Consider the following 14,344-nt stretch of genomic DNA (forward strand, 5'->3'; position numbering starts at 1 on the left):
TGCCTCACAGCTCGAGTCCTCCATAGTGCCTTCCTTCAGCACAGCTGTGATATCCTCTTTGACCAGTAATGCAACTCCTCCACCCCTTTTACCTCCCTCTCTATCGCGCCTGAAGCATCGGTATCCTGGGATATTTAGTTGCCAATCATGCCCTTCCCTTAACCGAGTCTCAGTAATAGCAATAACATCATACTCCCAGGTACTAATCCAAGCCCGAAGTTCATCTGCCTTACCTACTACACTTCTTCCATTAACCCCTGCCTACTCTTTCCCTTAGTCACGCTGAGTTCATTATCTAGTTGAAACCCGACCCGAACCCGACAGAACCACATCCGACTCGAGCCCGACCCGGCCTGAATCCTTTCATTCTTTCCCGCGATGGACCCGACCCGACCACCGGAATGTTCAGTTAACCTAGCTTCCGTTTTACACTTTTTAAGAACATAAGAACTAGGAGCAGGAGTAGGCAATTCAGCCCCTTGAGCCTGCTCTGCCATTCAATACGATCATGGCTGATCTGATCTCGGCCTCAACTCCACTTTCCTGCCCGTTCTCCATAACCCTTCAACCCTTTACTAATTAAAAATCTGTCTATCTCCTCCTTAAATTTATCCAATGCCCCAGCATCCACCGCACTCTGGGATAGTGAATTCCACAGACTCACGACCCATTGGGAGAAGTAATTTCTCCTCATCTCTGTTCTAAATCTGTTACCCCTTATCCTAAAACTATGACCTCTCGTTCTAGATTGCCCCACCAGAGGAAACATCCTCTCTACGTCTGCTTTGTCAATCCCCTTAATCATCCTAAATACCTCAATTAGATCTCCTCTCATTCTTCTAAACTCCAGAGAGTAAAGGTTTAAACTGCTCAATCTCTCTTCATATGACAAATCCCCATCTCTGGAATCAATCTAGTGAACCTCCTCTGAACTGCCTCCAATGCAACTACATCCTTTCTCAAGTAAGGGGACCAAAACTGTACGCAATACTCCAGGTGCGGTCTCACCAATGCCTTGTACCGTTGGAGCAACACTTTGCTACTTTTATACTCTATTCCTTTAGCAATAAATGCTAAAGTTCCATTTGCCTTCCTTATCGCCTGCTGTACCTGCAAACTAGTTTTCTGTGATTCATGCATGAGGGCACCCAGATCCCTCTGCACCAAAGCACGTTGAAGTTTCTCTCCATTTAGATAATAATTTGCCTTTCTATTCTTCTGACCAAAATGGATAACCTCACACTTATCCACGTTAAAATCCATCTGCCAAACTTTGGCCCATTTATCTAATCTATCTTGATCCATTTGTAGATTTCTTATTTCTTTATTGCAACTTACTGACCCACCTATTTTAGTGTCATCTGCAACTTTGGCTATAGTACCTTCTCTCCCTGCATCCAAGTCATTTATATAGATTGTAAATAGTTGGGGCCTAAGGACCGAACCCTGTGGCACCCCACTAGTTGCATCTTGCCAACCAGAAAAAGACCCATTTATCCTGACTTCTGTTTTCTGTGGGTTAGCCAATCCTCTATCCAAGCTAATAAATTGCCCCTAACCCCATGTGAACTTAGCTTGTGCATTAACCTTTTGTGCGGCACCTTATCAAATGCCTTCTGGAAGTCCAGATAAACTACATCTACAGGATCCCCATTATCCACTTTGCTTGTTACAGCTTTGAAGAACTCTAGCAAATTCGTCAAACACGATTTACCCTTCATAAAACCATGCTGACTCTGATGGATTGCGTTTTGACTTTCTAAATATCCTGTTATTACTTCCTTCATAATGGATTCTAACAATTTCCCAACGAAAGATGTTTAACTGGTCTATAGTTTCCTACTTTCTGCCTCCCTCCCTTTTTGAATAAAGGCGTTACATTAGCTTTTTTCCAATCCACTGGAACCTTTCCCGTATCCAGAGAATTTTGGAATATTATAACCAATGGATCCACGATCTCCATTGCCACTTCCTTTAAGACCCTACGATGTAGGCCATCAGGCCCTGGGGACTTGTCTGCCTTCAATCCCAATAGTTTGCTCAGTACTTTTTCCCTAGTGATGATGATTGTTCTAAGTTCCTCCCTTTCCATAACCTCTGCATTACCTGGTGCCATTGGGATGGTACTAGTGTCATCCACCGTGAAAACTGAAGCAAAATATTGATTTAGTGTCTCTGCCATTTCTGTGTTCCCTTCTATTAACTCCCCAGTCTCATCCTCCAAAGGACCAACATTCACTTTAGCTACTCTCTTTCCTTTTATATGATTATAGAAGCTTTTGCTTTCCGTTTTTATATTTTGCGCTAGTTTTCTTTCATAATTTACCTTTGCTCTTTTTAATTACATTTTTAGGAACCCTTTGTTGATCTTTAAAAATTTCCCAATCTTCCAGCCTGCCATTGGTCTTTGCAATATGGTATGCCTTAGTTTTTGTCTTTATGTTATCCTTAACTTTCTTGCTTAGCCATGGATGTTTTTCCCCCTCTTAGAATCTTACTTCCTCTCTGGAATATATTTTACTTGGGATAAATTGAATATCTCCTTAAACATCTGCCACTGCTCGTCAACTGTCCTACCTTGTAGTCTTCCTGCCCAGTCCACTAGGGCCAAATCTGTCCTCATGCCTATATACTTACCTTTGTTTAACTCCAGAACGCTCGTGTGAGACTCCAGCTTCTCGCCCTCAAACTGAATTTGAAATTCTAGCATGCTATGATCACTTTTCCGTGGAGGATCCATAACAATGAGATCATTAATTAATCCCACCTCATTACACAACAACAAATCTAGAATAGCTTGCTCTCTGGTTGGTTCCACAACATATTGCTCCAAAAACCTTGTGCAGATAAGCAACAAAATCTGTAACTGGACTTGAAAGGTTGTTTAAAAAGTACATTAAGAATGGAGCCACGTGCTGGAGGAGGTGAGCCGAAGATTGTTACCATAGAAGTTAGTGATTGTTTGGTCACTAGTTAAACAGAAACCCATGGAGTTGTGTCCAGACAGGTTGTCCCACACTGTACCAGTATCTGTATTGCTTAAAATAAACATAGCATTACCCGAAGGCTCAGAAAATATCATTATACATTACCTAGACTCCTGCTTTACAGGTTGAAATAGTTGCTGCAAGTTTATCCAGTGAGCAGCTGAGATACAGAGACGGGGAATGTCCTGAGAGATTAATTATTCTAAAAGATACATTCCTATATTAAAGAGGTTGTGCTCTACCTTCGATGGAATCACTCACTGCAGACTAGTGCGGAGTGTTTCCCGCCTTGACGTCCTGCCTGTCACTGGATCGAGTCCAGGCCTCTGGATTATTAGTTCAGTAATCTTTGAAATGTCTCTCCTTGATTTAATATTTTAATCCAGTAGGTCAGGTTTTGCAAAAATAAAATTAACTGATTTAAGACTGCTTCGTATTTAGCGGCATCTAATGAATTAAGAAATTAAAATATGTTCAAAATTATATATCAACTGTTAAGTACCAATGCCCAGATTTGTATATGAAAAATGCATCTTAATTTCATTAATTATCCATAAACACTGAGGCCACATTAAACTAAAAACAGCGATTTATCAGGTCTGACAATTAATTAAATATATTCCAAATTCAAAGCCTAATTCGTTGTCTTTCCCCTTTAACTCTCTTAATTTACTTCACAAGCCTCATTTACTTTCTTTATTCAATACAATATGTTTTGAGGCAGGCACGAGAAGTCTTTCCAACCCCTAACGGGACGCAGTCAATTCATTTGAAAACTGTGCAATTAAAGAAAAGGGCCAAGTTCCTATTCATGCAGATTGAAGCTGTTAAACTGCTTTTGTCACCAAGTATTCAAAGCACGGAGGAAAACCAAGAGATAAACCAAAACACAAAAAGTTACATTTGTATCAATGAAAAATAGAACTCATTAAAAACATCTTATTACATAACAGTGCAGCAACTGATTACATTGTAAATATTTCATTCAGATTAAAATGGCAAAGACTTTCAACACCCCTAGAATCAGGAAAGGGTAAGAAAGGGCTAACCGGATAATTATGAGCCTGGGACTGAGTTCTACTACAATGTATGCACAAACCGTTTATTGATTAGTACACAGTAAGTTGAAATACCAAGCAGAGTAGGAAGCACACTTCAAAAGATCTGCGGTTTCTAGTGTTTCACAAACAATTGTTACGCAAGGCTGTGACAGTGTTAGAGTGTGTCCGACCCGGTGCGACCCGACCCGAGCCCAAATGCCAGACCCGGAAGAGCAACCCGACCCGACCCCGACACGTCATCGGGTCCTGTCTGGTTTGGGTTGGGTAGCCATGCTCTAGTGGCAAGTAACATTCATGCCACACAAGTGCCAGGCAAAGAGCATCTCCAGGAAGAGAGAAACTAACCATCTCCCCTTGGCATTAAATGGCATTACCATTGCTGCATCCCCCACCGGGATAAACATACAAACATATGAAATAAGAGCAGGAGTAGGTCACTTGGCCCTTCGAACCTGCCCTGCCATTCAAAAAGATCATTGCTGATCTGATTGTAACCTGAACTCCACATTCCCGTCTACCCCCGATAACCTTTCACTCCCTTGCTTATCAAGAATCTATCTACCTCTGTCTTAAAAATGTTCAAAGACACTGCTTCCACCGCCTTTTGAGGAAGAGAGTTCCAAAATTTCACAACCCTCTCCTCATCTCTGTCTTAAATGGGCGACCTCTTATTTCTAAACAGTGACCATTAGTTTGAGATTCTTCCACAAGAGGAAACATCCTTCCTACATCCACCCTGTCAAGACCCCTTAGAATCTTATATGTTTCAATCAAGTCGCCCTTTATTCTTCTAAACTCCAGCCTAGTCTGTTCACCCTTTTCTCATAAGACAACCCGCTCATTCCAGGTATTAGTCTCGTAAACCTTCTCTGAACTGCTTCCAATGCATTTCCATCCTTCCTTAAATAAGGAGACCAATACTGTACACAGTACTCCAGATGTGGTCTCAACAATGCTCTGTATAACTGAAGCATAACCTCCCAACTTATGTATTCAATTCGCCTCACAATAAATGATAACATTCTATTAGCTTTCCTAATTACGTGTTTTCCCTCATACTACCCTTTAGTGATTATGCACTAGGACACCCAGATCCCACTGCACCGCAGAGCTCTGCAATCTCTCACCATCTAGATAATATGCTTCTTTTTTTATTCTTCCTGTCAAAATGGCAATTTCACATTTTTCCACATTATACTCCATTTGTCAGAACTTTAGCCAGTCACGTAACCGATCTATACCCCTTTGTAGCCTCCTTATGTTCTCTTCACAACTTATTTTCCTACCTATCTTTATGTCAACAGCAAATTTGATAACCGTACCTTCGGTCCATTCAGCCAAGTCATTTATATAAATTGCAAAAAGTTGAGGCCCCAGCACCAATCCCTGCGGCATAGCACTCATTACATCTTGCCAACCAGAAAATGACCAATTTCTGCCTACTCTCTGTTTCCTGTTAGCAAGCCAATCTTCTATCCATGCCAATATGTTACCCCCTGCACCCCTCCCCCCCCCCCCCCCCCCACCCTCCACACCGTGAACTTTTATTTTCCACAATAACCTTTGATGTAACACCTTATTAAATGCCTTCTGGAAATCTAAGTACAGTATATCCACCGGTTCCCCTTTATCCACAACACATGTTACTTCTTCAAAGAACTCCAATAAATTGGTTAAACATGATTTCCCTTTCACAAAACCATGTTGACTCTGCCTGATTACGTTGAATTTTTTGAAATGCCCTGCTGTAACTTTTTTAACAATAGCTTCAAACATTTGCCCTATGACAGATGTTATTCTCAGCTGAGTGAAGCTCCCAACAACACCCAAGAAGCTCAACACCATACAGGACAAAGCAGCCTGATTCATCAGCACCCCATCCACCACCTTAAGCATTCACTCCCTCCACCACTGGCACACAATAGTAGCAGTGTGTACCATCTGCAAGATGCAGTGCAGCAACTTGCAAAGGCTCCTTTGACAGTACCTTCCAGACCCATTACCTCTTCCACCTACAAGGCCTAGGGCAGCAGATGCATGATGACACCACGATCTGCAAGTGTCCCTCCACACACCAATATGACTTGAAATTCTATCGCCATTCCTTCACTGTCACTGGGTCAACATCCTGGAACACCCTGCCTCACAGCACTGTGGGTATCCCTGCACGACATGGACTGCAGCAGTTTATGAAGACGGCTCACCACCACATACTCGAGGGCAATTCGGGATGTGAAATAAATGCTGGCCATGACCACATCCCATGAAAGGATAAAATAAGAGCTACATAACACAGTGCTGATCAAAGGTGTGAGCGGGGCTATGGGCTCCGTGTTGGCCGATTGGGAGGAGCTGTCAATCTCCTGATCGTAGGCAATAGGAGGAGTGGACTAACTGAGGGTCATTAATTGATGCAGAGCTCTGGCTCAGTAGTGTCAGTGAGCATGCTGCACTCAGCTACCAGTTGTACACAGCTTCACTTAAATATCTGTTAAGGTAAATGAAGTGTCCCGGAATTTATCTCCAAATAATTCATCATGGATCAGTAAAGAAGGTTTCTGTCGATGAAATCGGTCAGTAACTTATTTATCTATACTGACCCATTTATACAAACACCCAAAGATTGAAGGGGTTCTATCCTTCATAAAGAATTTATTACACTATTGAATCTTCAAACTCCAATTCCCAATCACATCTATTGTATCTTGAGAGTGATCACGATAAATCCTCAAACTCCAATTCCCCAACAACATCTATTGTATCTCGAGAGTATGCCGATAAATCCTCAAACTCCAATTCCCAATCACATCTATTGTATCTGGAGAATGATCCCAATAAATCCACAGGCTCCAATTCCCCAAGTACTGTTCATATTTCTAAAGATAGTGATTTGATTTCTCTTCAGATTAAGAGTAGGCTGCATTTAATTACACAGTCTACTTTAAATCATTCAGTTACTGATTCTAATTTTCACTCATAGCTATTTTGCTATAGACATGTAAATGTATATTGTCCAGTTGTGCATGTAAATTGCCATTCACAAAAAAAGAAAAGCAAGTTCATTGCTGATGGCTTCCAATTTTACTCATTCACTGCATGCACTGTCTCTAATTGGGAACTGAAGAGACATGTGGAATGAACTGCATCTAATCAGGGAATGAACCTTGAGACATGGGGAATGAACTGTTACTAACTGGGGACTGAACCTTGAGACATGGGGAATGAACTGTTACTAACTGGGGACTGAACCTTGAGTCATGGGGAATGAACTGTTACTAACTGGGGACTGAACCTTGAGACATGGGGAATGAACTGTTACTAACTGGGGACTGAACCTTGAGACATGGGGAATGAACTGTTACTAACTGGGGACTGAACCTTGAGACATGGGGAATGAACTGTTACTAACTGGGGACTGAACCTTGAGACATGGGGAATGAACTGTTACTAACCATGGACTGAAGATTGAGACATGGGAAATGAGCTGGCTATACCCAGCGACTGACTATCGGGAGACGTGGAATTCATGATCTCCTTGAACAAGGGACTGAAGAATTAATTTCTCACATGCTGTGGCTGCGGCTTTAAAGGGACTTGGAATGTTGGAGCACAGCTACTTGAGGCTGTTTATTAAATGAAATATTTTTTGTATTTAGTTTTGTCATCTTTTTTATTAATCCTTAGAGAACAAATGAACATTGCATTTATCTTGAAGGAAACAATGTTATTCTCATTTTCTGCCCTGCTATAATTAGATCTCCTGGTGAATGATGGAGTGATGAGAAAGGGCCACAGCGGGAAGTAAACAGGGATTGTAGACTGAGGAACAACAGCAGGAGAACCAGCAGAGGATTGTGAGAGCACCAACCAGAGAGAACCCTTCCCATTCAAAGAGCTGTCATAGATCAACTGGGGAGAAAGGCAAGAGAAAGTCCCATTTACTGTGAGAAACACTGGTCCTTTAGACAGTCCACAAAGGTTACAAGTGAGGCAGGAAGTGGTGAGACTGAGACTGACAGAGTCTGACCACGGGGAACAATTCTCCAGCATGAGGCCAAGCAATGGATTGTGAATGAGATCAGTTTCTGTCTCAAAACACACAGGATTGAGTGAATGTTGTGTGTATTTTAGAGTCAAAATGTTTCCCATCTTGGGGGTGGCACAGTGGCGCAGTGGTTAGCACCGCAGCCTCACAGCTGCAGGGACCCGGGTTCGATTCTGGGTGCTGCCTGTGCGCAGTTTGCAAGTTCTCCCTGTGACCACGTGGGTTTTCGCCGGGTGCTCCGGTTTCCTTCCACAGCCAAAGACTTGTAGGTGATAGGTAAATTGATCATTGTAAATTGCTCCTAGTGTAAGTAGGTGGTTGGGAATATGGGATTACTGCAGGGTTAGTATAAATGGGTGGTTGTTGGTTGGCACAGACCACCCATTTATACTAACCCTACAGTAATATGACATTCAGAATGTAACAAAATTTAATGCTCAAATAGTTCATTGCGTAAAACTCAATGAAGGATTAAGGAATAAATCAATGATTACCTCACTACGTATTTTCCTGTAGAATATTCCCGACATCAGCAACAAAGGTTGGTGTTGGCCAGCATTGTCCGAGTAAATTTTGCCAAGGAACACTCCCAGTGTAGAGTCTCGGCCGGCGGGCACTCAATTGTAGAGATCAACAGGACTCGCTGGATTTCACTGGGCAGCTGTCTGTGTCACATCTGGTGTGAAGTGTTGAGCGTAACACTTACAAAATGCCTGATCCCAGAGCTAACAGCTGTTGTACAGATGGGGAAGGAGGGATTTCATAGCATGTCTAAGGAGTCAACATGCTAGTTCTCATTTTAATATTTGTGTCTGTCCCTCCTATTAATATTGTGTCTATTACAGAGCATCATGATCTGGGAATCCCTGTCACCACTGTGGCTGAAGTTTTAAACAGGGAAGGAGATCCAGTGTCTTCACTGAGAATGGACACAGGTAGGTTCACAAAATTCTTTAAAATATAAGTTCTGTCCAGACAAATTGTCCAGGTCACCTGTGAGAATGTACAGCCCACACAAGTAGAGACATCCGGGCAGGAGCTGAGCAGAAAGAGGGAAGTGAGTGACCGACCATCCAGATGGGTATCGCAGTCACAAGTGTAGGTACAGCCTGAGTACTGGAACCGTCCAATAGGTACCCGGTATTGATGACTGTACTGTGGATAGAGACAGTAACTGGGAACAGGGATTTCCTAAGGAGCAGTATGACAAAAGGGAAGAGGAGACCACCTCCAGTGGGATGGGTTGAGAGGCAGGCATGGAATTGAAATAGGAGAGTGACAGTAATGGGAGTTTCTATAGCCAGGGGAACACACAGACTCTTCTGCAGCCCTGAGCAGGTCCTGATAGTTACCTCCTTGGTACTAGAGGGAAGAACTTTCTGGAACAAGTGGTTGGAGATTGGAAAATAGCCAAAGGTTGGAAGCGATGTCACTCAGAGAGGTAAGATTATAGAGGAATTCTTAAGACTTTTTTTTATATTCATTCTTGGAATGTGAGCATGGCTGGCAAGGTCAGCATTTATTCCCCATCTCTAATAATCCTTGAGAAGATGGTGGTGAGCCATCGTCTTGAAACTTTTTTTTAAAATTTGTTTTTGGGATTTAGGCATAGTTGGCCAGGCCAGCATTTATTGCCCATCCCTAATTGCCATTGAGAAGGTGGTGGTGAGCTGCCTTCTTGAACCGCTGCAGTCCATGTGAGGTAGGTACACCCACAGTGCTGTTAGGGAGGGAGTTCCAGGATTTTGACCCAATGACAGTGAGGGAATGGCAGTATAGTCCCAATCAGGATTGTGTGTGATCTGGAGGGGAACTTGCAGGTGGTGGCAGACCCATGCATCTGCTGCCCTTGTCCTTCTAGGTGTTAGAGGTTGCAGGTTTGGAAGGTGCTGTCAAAGGAGCCTTGGTGAGTTGCTGCAGTGCATCTTGTCGCTAGCACATACTAGGGACAGTAGCATAATGGTAATATTACTGGACAAGTGATCCAGAGTTCAGACTGATGCTCTGGAGTCACAAACTCCAATCCCACCATAGCAGCTGGGGAAATTTAAACTCCATTAATTAATAAACCTGGAATAAAAAACTAGTCTCAGTAATGATGATCATGAAACTACTGGATTGCTGTAAAACCCCATCTGGCTGCCTCATGTCCTTTAAGGGATGAAATCTGCCGTCCTTACCCAGTCCAGTTTCCCTGTGACTCCTGACTCACAGTAATGTGGTTGACTCTTAACTGCCCTCTGAAATGGCCTATAAGTGACTCAGTTGTCTCAAACCGCTACAGAAAACTCCAATTAAGATTTAAGATGGAGATGTCTGATTGTTTTCACTGGGCCACTAAAGGAAGGAAATATGAGACACATTAATGAGCTCCTGCATGGCTGTAGCAGGAAGCAGTCCATTTGGGGTAGGTAGACCCACAGTGCTGTTGGGAAGGGAGTTCCAGGATTTTGACCCAACGACAGTGAAGGAACGGCGATACAGTTCCAAGTCAGGATGGTGGGTGACTTGGAGGAGAACTTGCAGGGGGTGGTGTTCCCATGTATTTGCTGCCCTTGTCCTTCTAGTTGGTAGAGGTCGCGGGTTTGGAAGGCGCTGTCTAAGGAACCTTGGTGCATTTCTGCAGTGCATCTTGTAGATGGTACACACTGCTGCCACTGTGCATCGGTGGTGGAGGGAGTGAATGTTTGTAGATGGGGTGCCAATCAAGTGGGCTGCTTTGTCCTGGATGGTGTCGAGTTTCCTGAGTGTTGTTGGAGCTGCACCCATCCAGGCATCACAGAAACATCACATTCTGTGTAAACATCACAGAACTGACAGGATATCAGATCTGCAAATCATAGAATGTTGCAGACGAGAAATTGTTAACACCCTGAATCTGAAACAATATGAAGAGGTGAAGATCCATCAGTATCTGTCCATAGGGCTGGTAACGGTTCGGGTATAACTCTTCTGTGGAATGAAAGCAAAGGGTGACAGTTTCAGTGGAACTAGGAAGTGCAGAGACCAGAGGAAACAGATGAGAGGTGGAGGAAAGGTCATCAGTTAATTGATATGGAAAATACTTCAAGGGAATTAAGGAACAGGCAGATGACAAAAATTATCTGCGGAGTTATTTTGGGGCATTTCAAGAACAAAAACAAAAATGTTAAATAAGATAAAATGTATGAACCTCAAACAGAGAAACTAACCAGAAACAAACTGTGGGGATTGAAAGCCTGATGCTGTGTTGGGTTTATTTTCCCCTACAGATTACCGGGGTCAATTCCAACTCTGGTGGAGGCTCAATCTGGGCGGTAGAACTTGTAGTGGAGCGTCACTCCCCGAGACAGCACTTTAGGAAATTCCGAGCAAGCAGCCAGTAATGTTCTCCCAGTTCCCTTTAACAGAAGAGAAGTAAATGGATTTGATCACCGAGCAGAGTGTATAATGGACGGGCATCCGCTACCATTTATTTATTTGATCATAACTCTTCAGAATCTGAAGATGTGCATGAATTTTTCATTGAATCTGCTCATCTATATTGGAATGAGCCCAAAGTTCTCAAATCCCTCTCTACAACAGTAACTCCAATAGTTCTGATCACAAGCTCGTGAATTTGTGCAGCGATTTTCCCATTGCTTCTGTACACAACAGAGCACATTTCCGGAACCTGTGTTTTTGTAAAGGACCATCACATCCCGGAGGTTTATATCCGGAAATCAAGATCATCCAGTCTGCAATGACCTGTCTCTGTGCTCTTCTTGTAGATGGTCTTTCACACAGGACAAACAGGATATTGAGCTCAATCTGTAACTCTGTAACTTTCTGTCAGTTCACCTGAATAGATTGATTTCTGATTTGTTTTGCTTAAGGAGTGAGTGCCTGGAAAATGACATATTGGTAGCTTCGTGTTTTTTTTAATCGGCTGCAGTTTGCGGTAGAAATAATGGTTGGGCTAAATGCGCTCACTGGTATTAAATTAGACACTAACTTCTGGCGACAGCACATGCCCAGTTCAATGCGAAGATCAAGAAGTTACTCTCAGAGATGTCCTGCTTCTCCAAAAGCTGAGGGAGAACGGTCTGTCACCAAGGTACTCCCCAGTGAAATACATTGAACTGCCTGGTGTTGTCTGAGATAGACACATTAAACTCGCCAGAAAAAGTTCAGGCTTGTCCGTTCCAGTGTAAGTATTTTTCTAACAGTTTGAAAAACCTTAATTACTGTCAAACAACCTCAGCACCAAAAATGAACTTGAACAAGTGTGAAGTCTCATTCCTTCAGATTTAAGTTATTGTTGGTGATTTAAGAAAATAATAACAAATAAGTTTTAATATTTTCTTTCTGTCCCTTTTCTCTCTCTCTCTCTGAAGCTAATCTTTCATTCCCTCTCTTTATTCCGCTATCTGTGTCTGATTTGATGCTGAATTGAATATTCCGACTGACACTTGCTGGTTCAGACTCTCCCCTGCTCATTAATGATTCTTCAATCTGATTGTTTGAGAAGATGCACACTTGCTGGTCAGATTGATACTGTTCCCAGATTCTCAATGAAGAGGGTGCTGTGCTTTTTCCAGAATTGACTGAGAAGAACTCCTATTACAGAAACCAAAAGTCTATGGACAAGGCACTAAATGACTGGCGTTCGTTGCAAAATGAGGCCCATTTTTCTTTCTCTATTTATCATCTATATATATATATTTTTAGCTCCTGTCGTTTATTGAGCTTGAAATGTCCTGAAGTTAAATATTGGGATGCCTGAAGTCATCGTCTTCTGCTGCCAACACAAACTCTGTCTCCACGTCATTTTGTTTCTTCCCACTTCCTGCCCACTCTCTGAAACTGAACCAGTCTGTTTACAACCTGAACCTCCTATTTGCTCACCTGCTTAGCTTTTGATCCCATATTTGCTTTATCATAAATAGATCATATGTCCACCTCCATAACATTGCCTTCTCCACTCAGCTTTTGAAACCCTCATCCTTATCTTTGTTACCTTTAGACTTAATTACTTATATTATTCCCTGACCAGCCTCCCCTCCTCCATTAAGTTCAGCCCATTCAAAACTCCTGCTTGCTCCCTGTCCCACTCAGCTATTAGTCCTGTCCTCAAATTCCGATGTCTCCAGCCCTATAACCTCTGTGGTGCAATTGCAAATCACAGTTTCCTCTGACTCTGGCCTTTTGTGCCTCCTGATCACGACCCCTCCACCCCCATCCCCATCCCACCCAGTGGTAGCTGAGGTTGGATTAGACTAGGTGTGATGTGGATAACAATATGAATGAAGGAGGAAGGTGGTTCTACTTTCTTGTGTTTGAGGTGGTAATTGCCTGCACTTGTGTGTTGCAATTGCTACCTGCCACTTGTCAGCCGAAGCCTGGGTCATGCTCAGTTCTTTCTGCATGTGGTTGCAGATGGTTGGGCCAAGGGCGCTGCCCCATTGAACTCCAGCAGTGCTGAGATGAATGTCTTTGAAGAACCAAAACGATCTTTATTTGTAGAAGATTAGATTCAATCCACTGGCGAGCTTTCCCCCATTATCTCCATTGAATTCAGATATACTCGGGCTCCTTGATGTTCCAGTCAGTGGAATACTGACTTGATTTCAAGGGCAATCACTTTCACCTCATGTCTGAAATTCAGCTCTTTTGTCCTTGTTTGGACCAAGGCTGTAATAAGGTCTGCAAATGATTGGTGCTGGTTATTGTTAAATAGGTGCTGCTTGATAACACTATTGATGACTTTGATGATGATTCAGAGTAGGCTGCTGGGACGGTACTTGGCCACCTTAGGTTTATCCTGCTCTGTGTGTACAGAGCATAACTGAGCAATTCTCCATATTGTCAGGTAGATGTCAATGTTATGGCTGTACTGAAACAACTTGGATTGAGCCAGGGCTAGTTCCAGAGCACAAATCTTCAAAGCTACTGCCAGAATACTGTCGGGACCCCTAGCATTTGTTTTGTCCAGAAACTGGCCATTAAATTGTGCAACCTGGACTACATTCATTACACTTGCTGCTCTCAGTCGTTCCTTCAAGTTGAGTTCAATATGGGGAATTATTGATTCATCAGCTTAGAAAAGGTGATGGCTGATCATCAATCGGAGATTTCCATTCCCATGTTTGGTTAATTTTTCAACAGCATCTGGAACTGGATGTAACAGGACTGATGAGAATTAACTGGATCCATTGGTTGTGTGATCACTTAGCTCTGTCTATCACATGCTGCTTCTGCTGCTGATGGAGGAGTCTGGGACGTTGACTAAT

At 42.8% G+C, this 14,344-nt stretch overlaps 1 protein-coding gene across 3 annotated transcripts in view; it reads left to right on the plus strand.

Annotated features, from left to right (window-relative positions):
• The window catches only part of LOC137385148 (NACHT, LRR and PYD domains-containing protein 12-like), a 55,697-nt gene that overhangs the window by 34,427 nt on the left and 6,926 nt on the right, over nucleotides 1-14,344 (plus strand). Inside the window, exons 3-5 of one of the 3 annotated variants that reach the window (XM_068060082.1) lie at nucleotides 7,804-7,969; nucleotides 8,939-9,028; nucleotides 11,345-12,261. The gene's annotated coding sequence lies outside the window, so the exon portion shown is untranslated. The remainder of the gene's footprint in view (nucleotides 1-7,803; nucleotides 7,970-8,938; nucleotides 9,029-11,344; nucleotides 12,262-14,344) is intronic. The other 2 variants (XM_068060084.1, XM_068060083.1) reach the window with 2 other exon arrangements.

Source organism: Heterodontus francisci, chromosome 28, assembly GCF_036365525.1.
Source record: "Heterodontus francisci isolate sHetFra1 chromosome 28, sHetFra1.hap1, whole genome shotgun sequence".
Classification (NCBI taxonomy): domain Eukaryota; kingdom Metazoa; phylum Chordata; class Chondrichthyes; order Heterodontiformes; family Heterodontidae; genus Heterodontus; species Heterodontus francisci.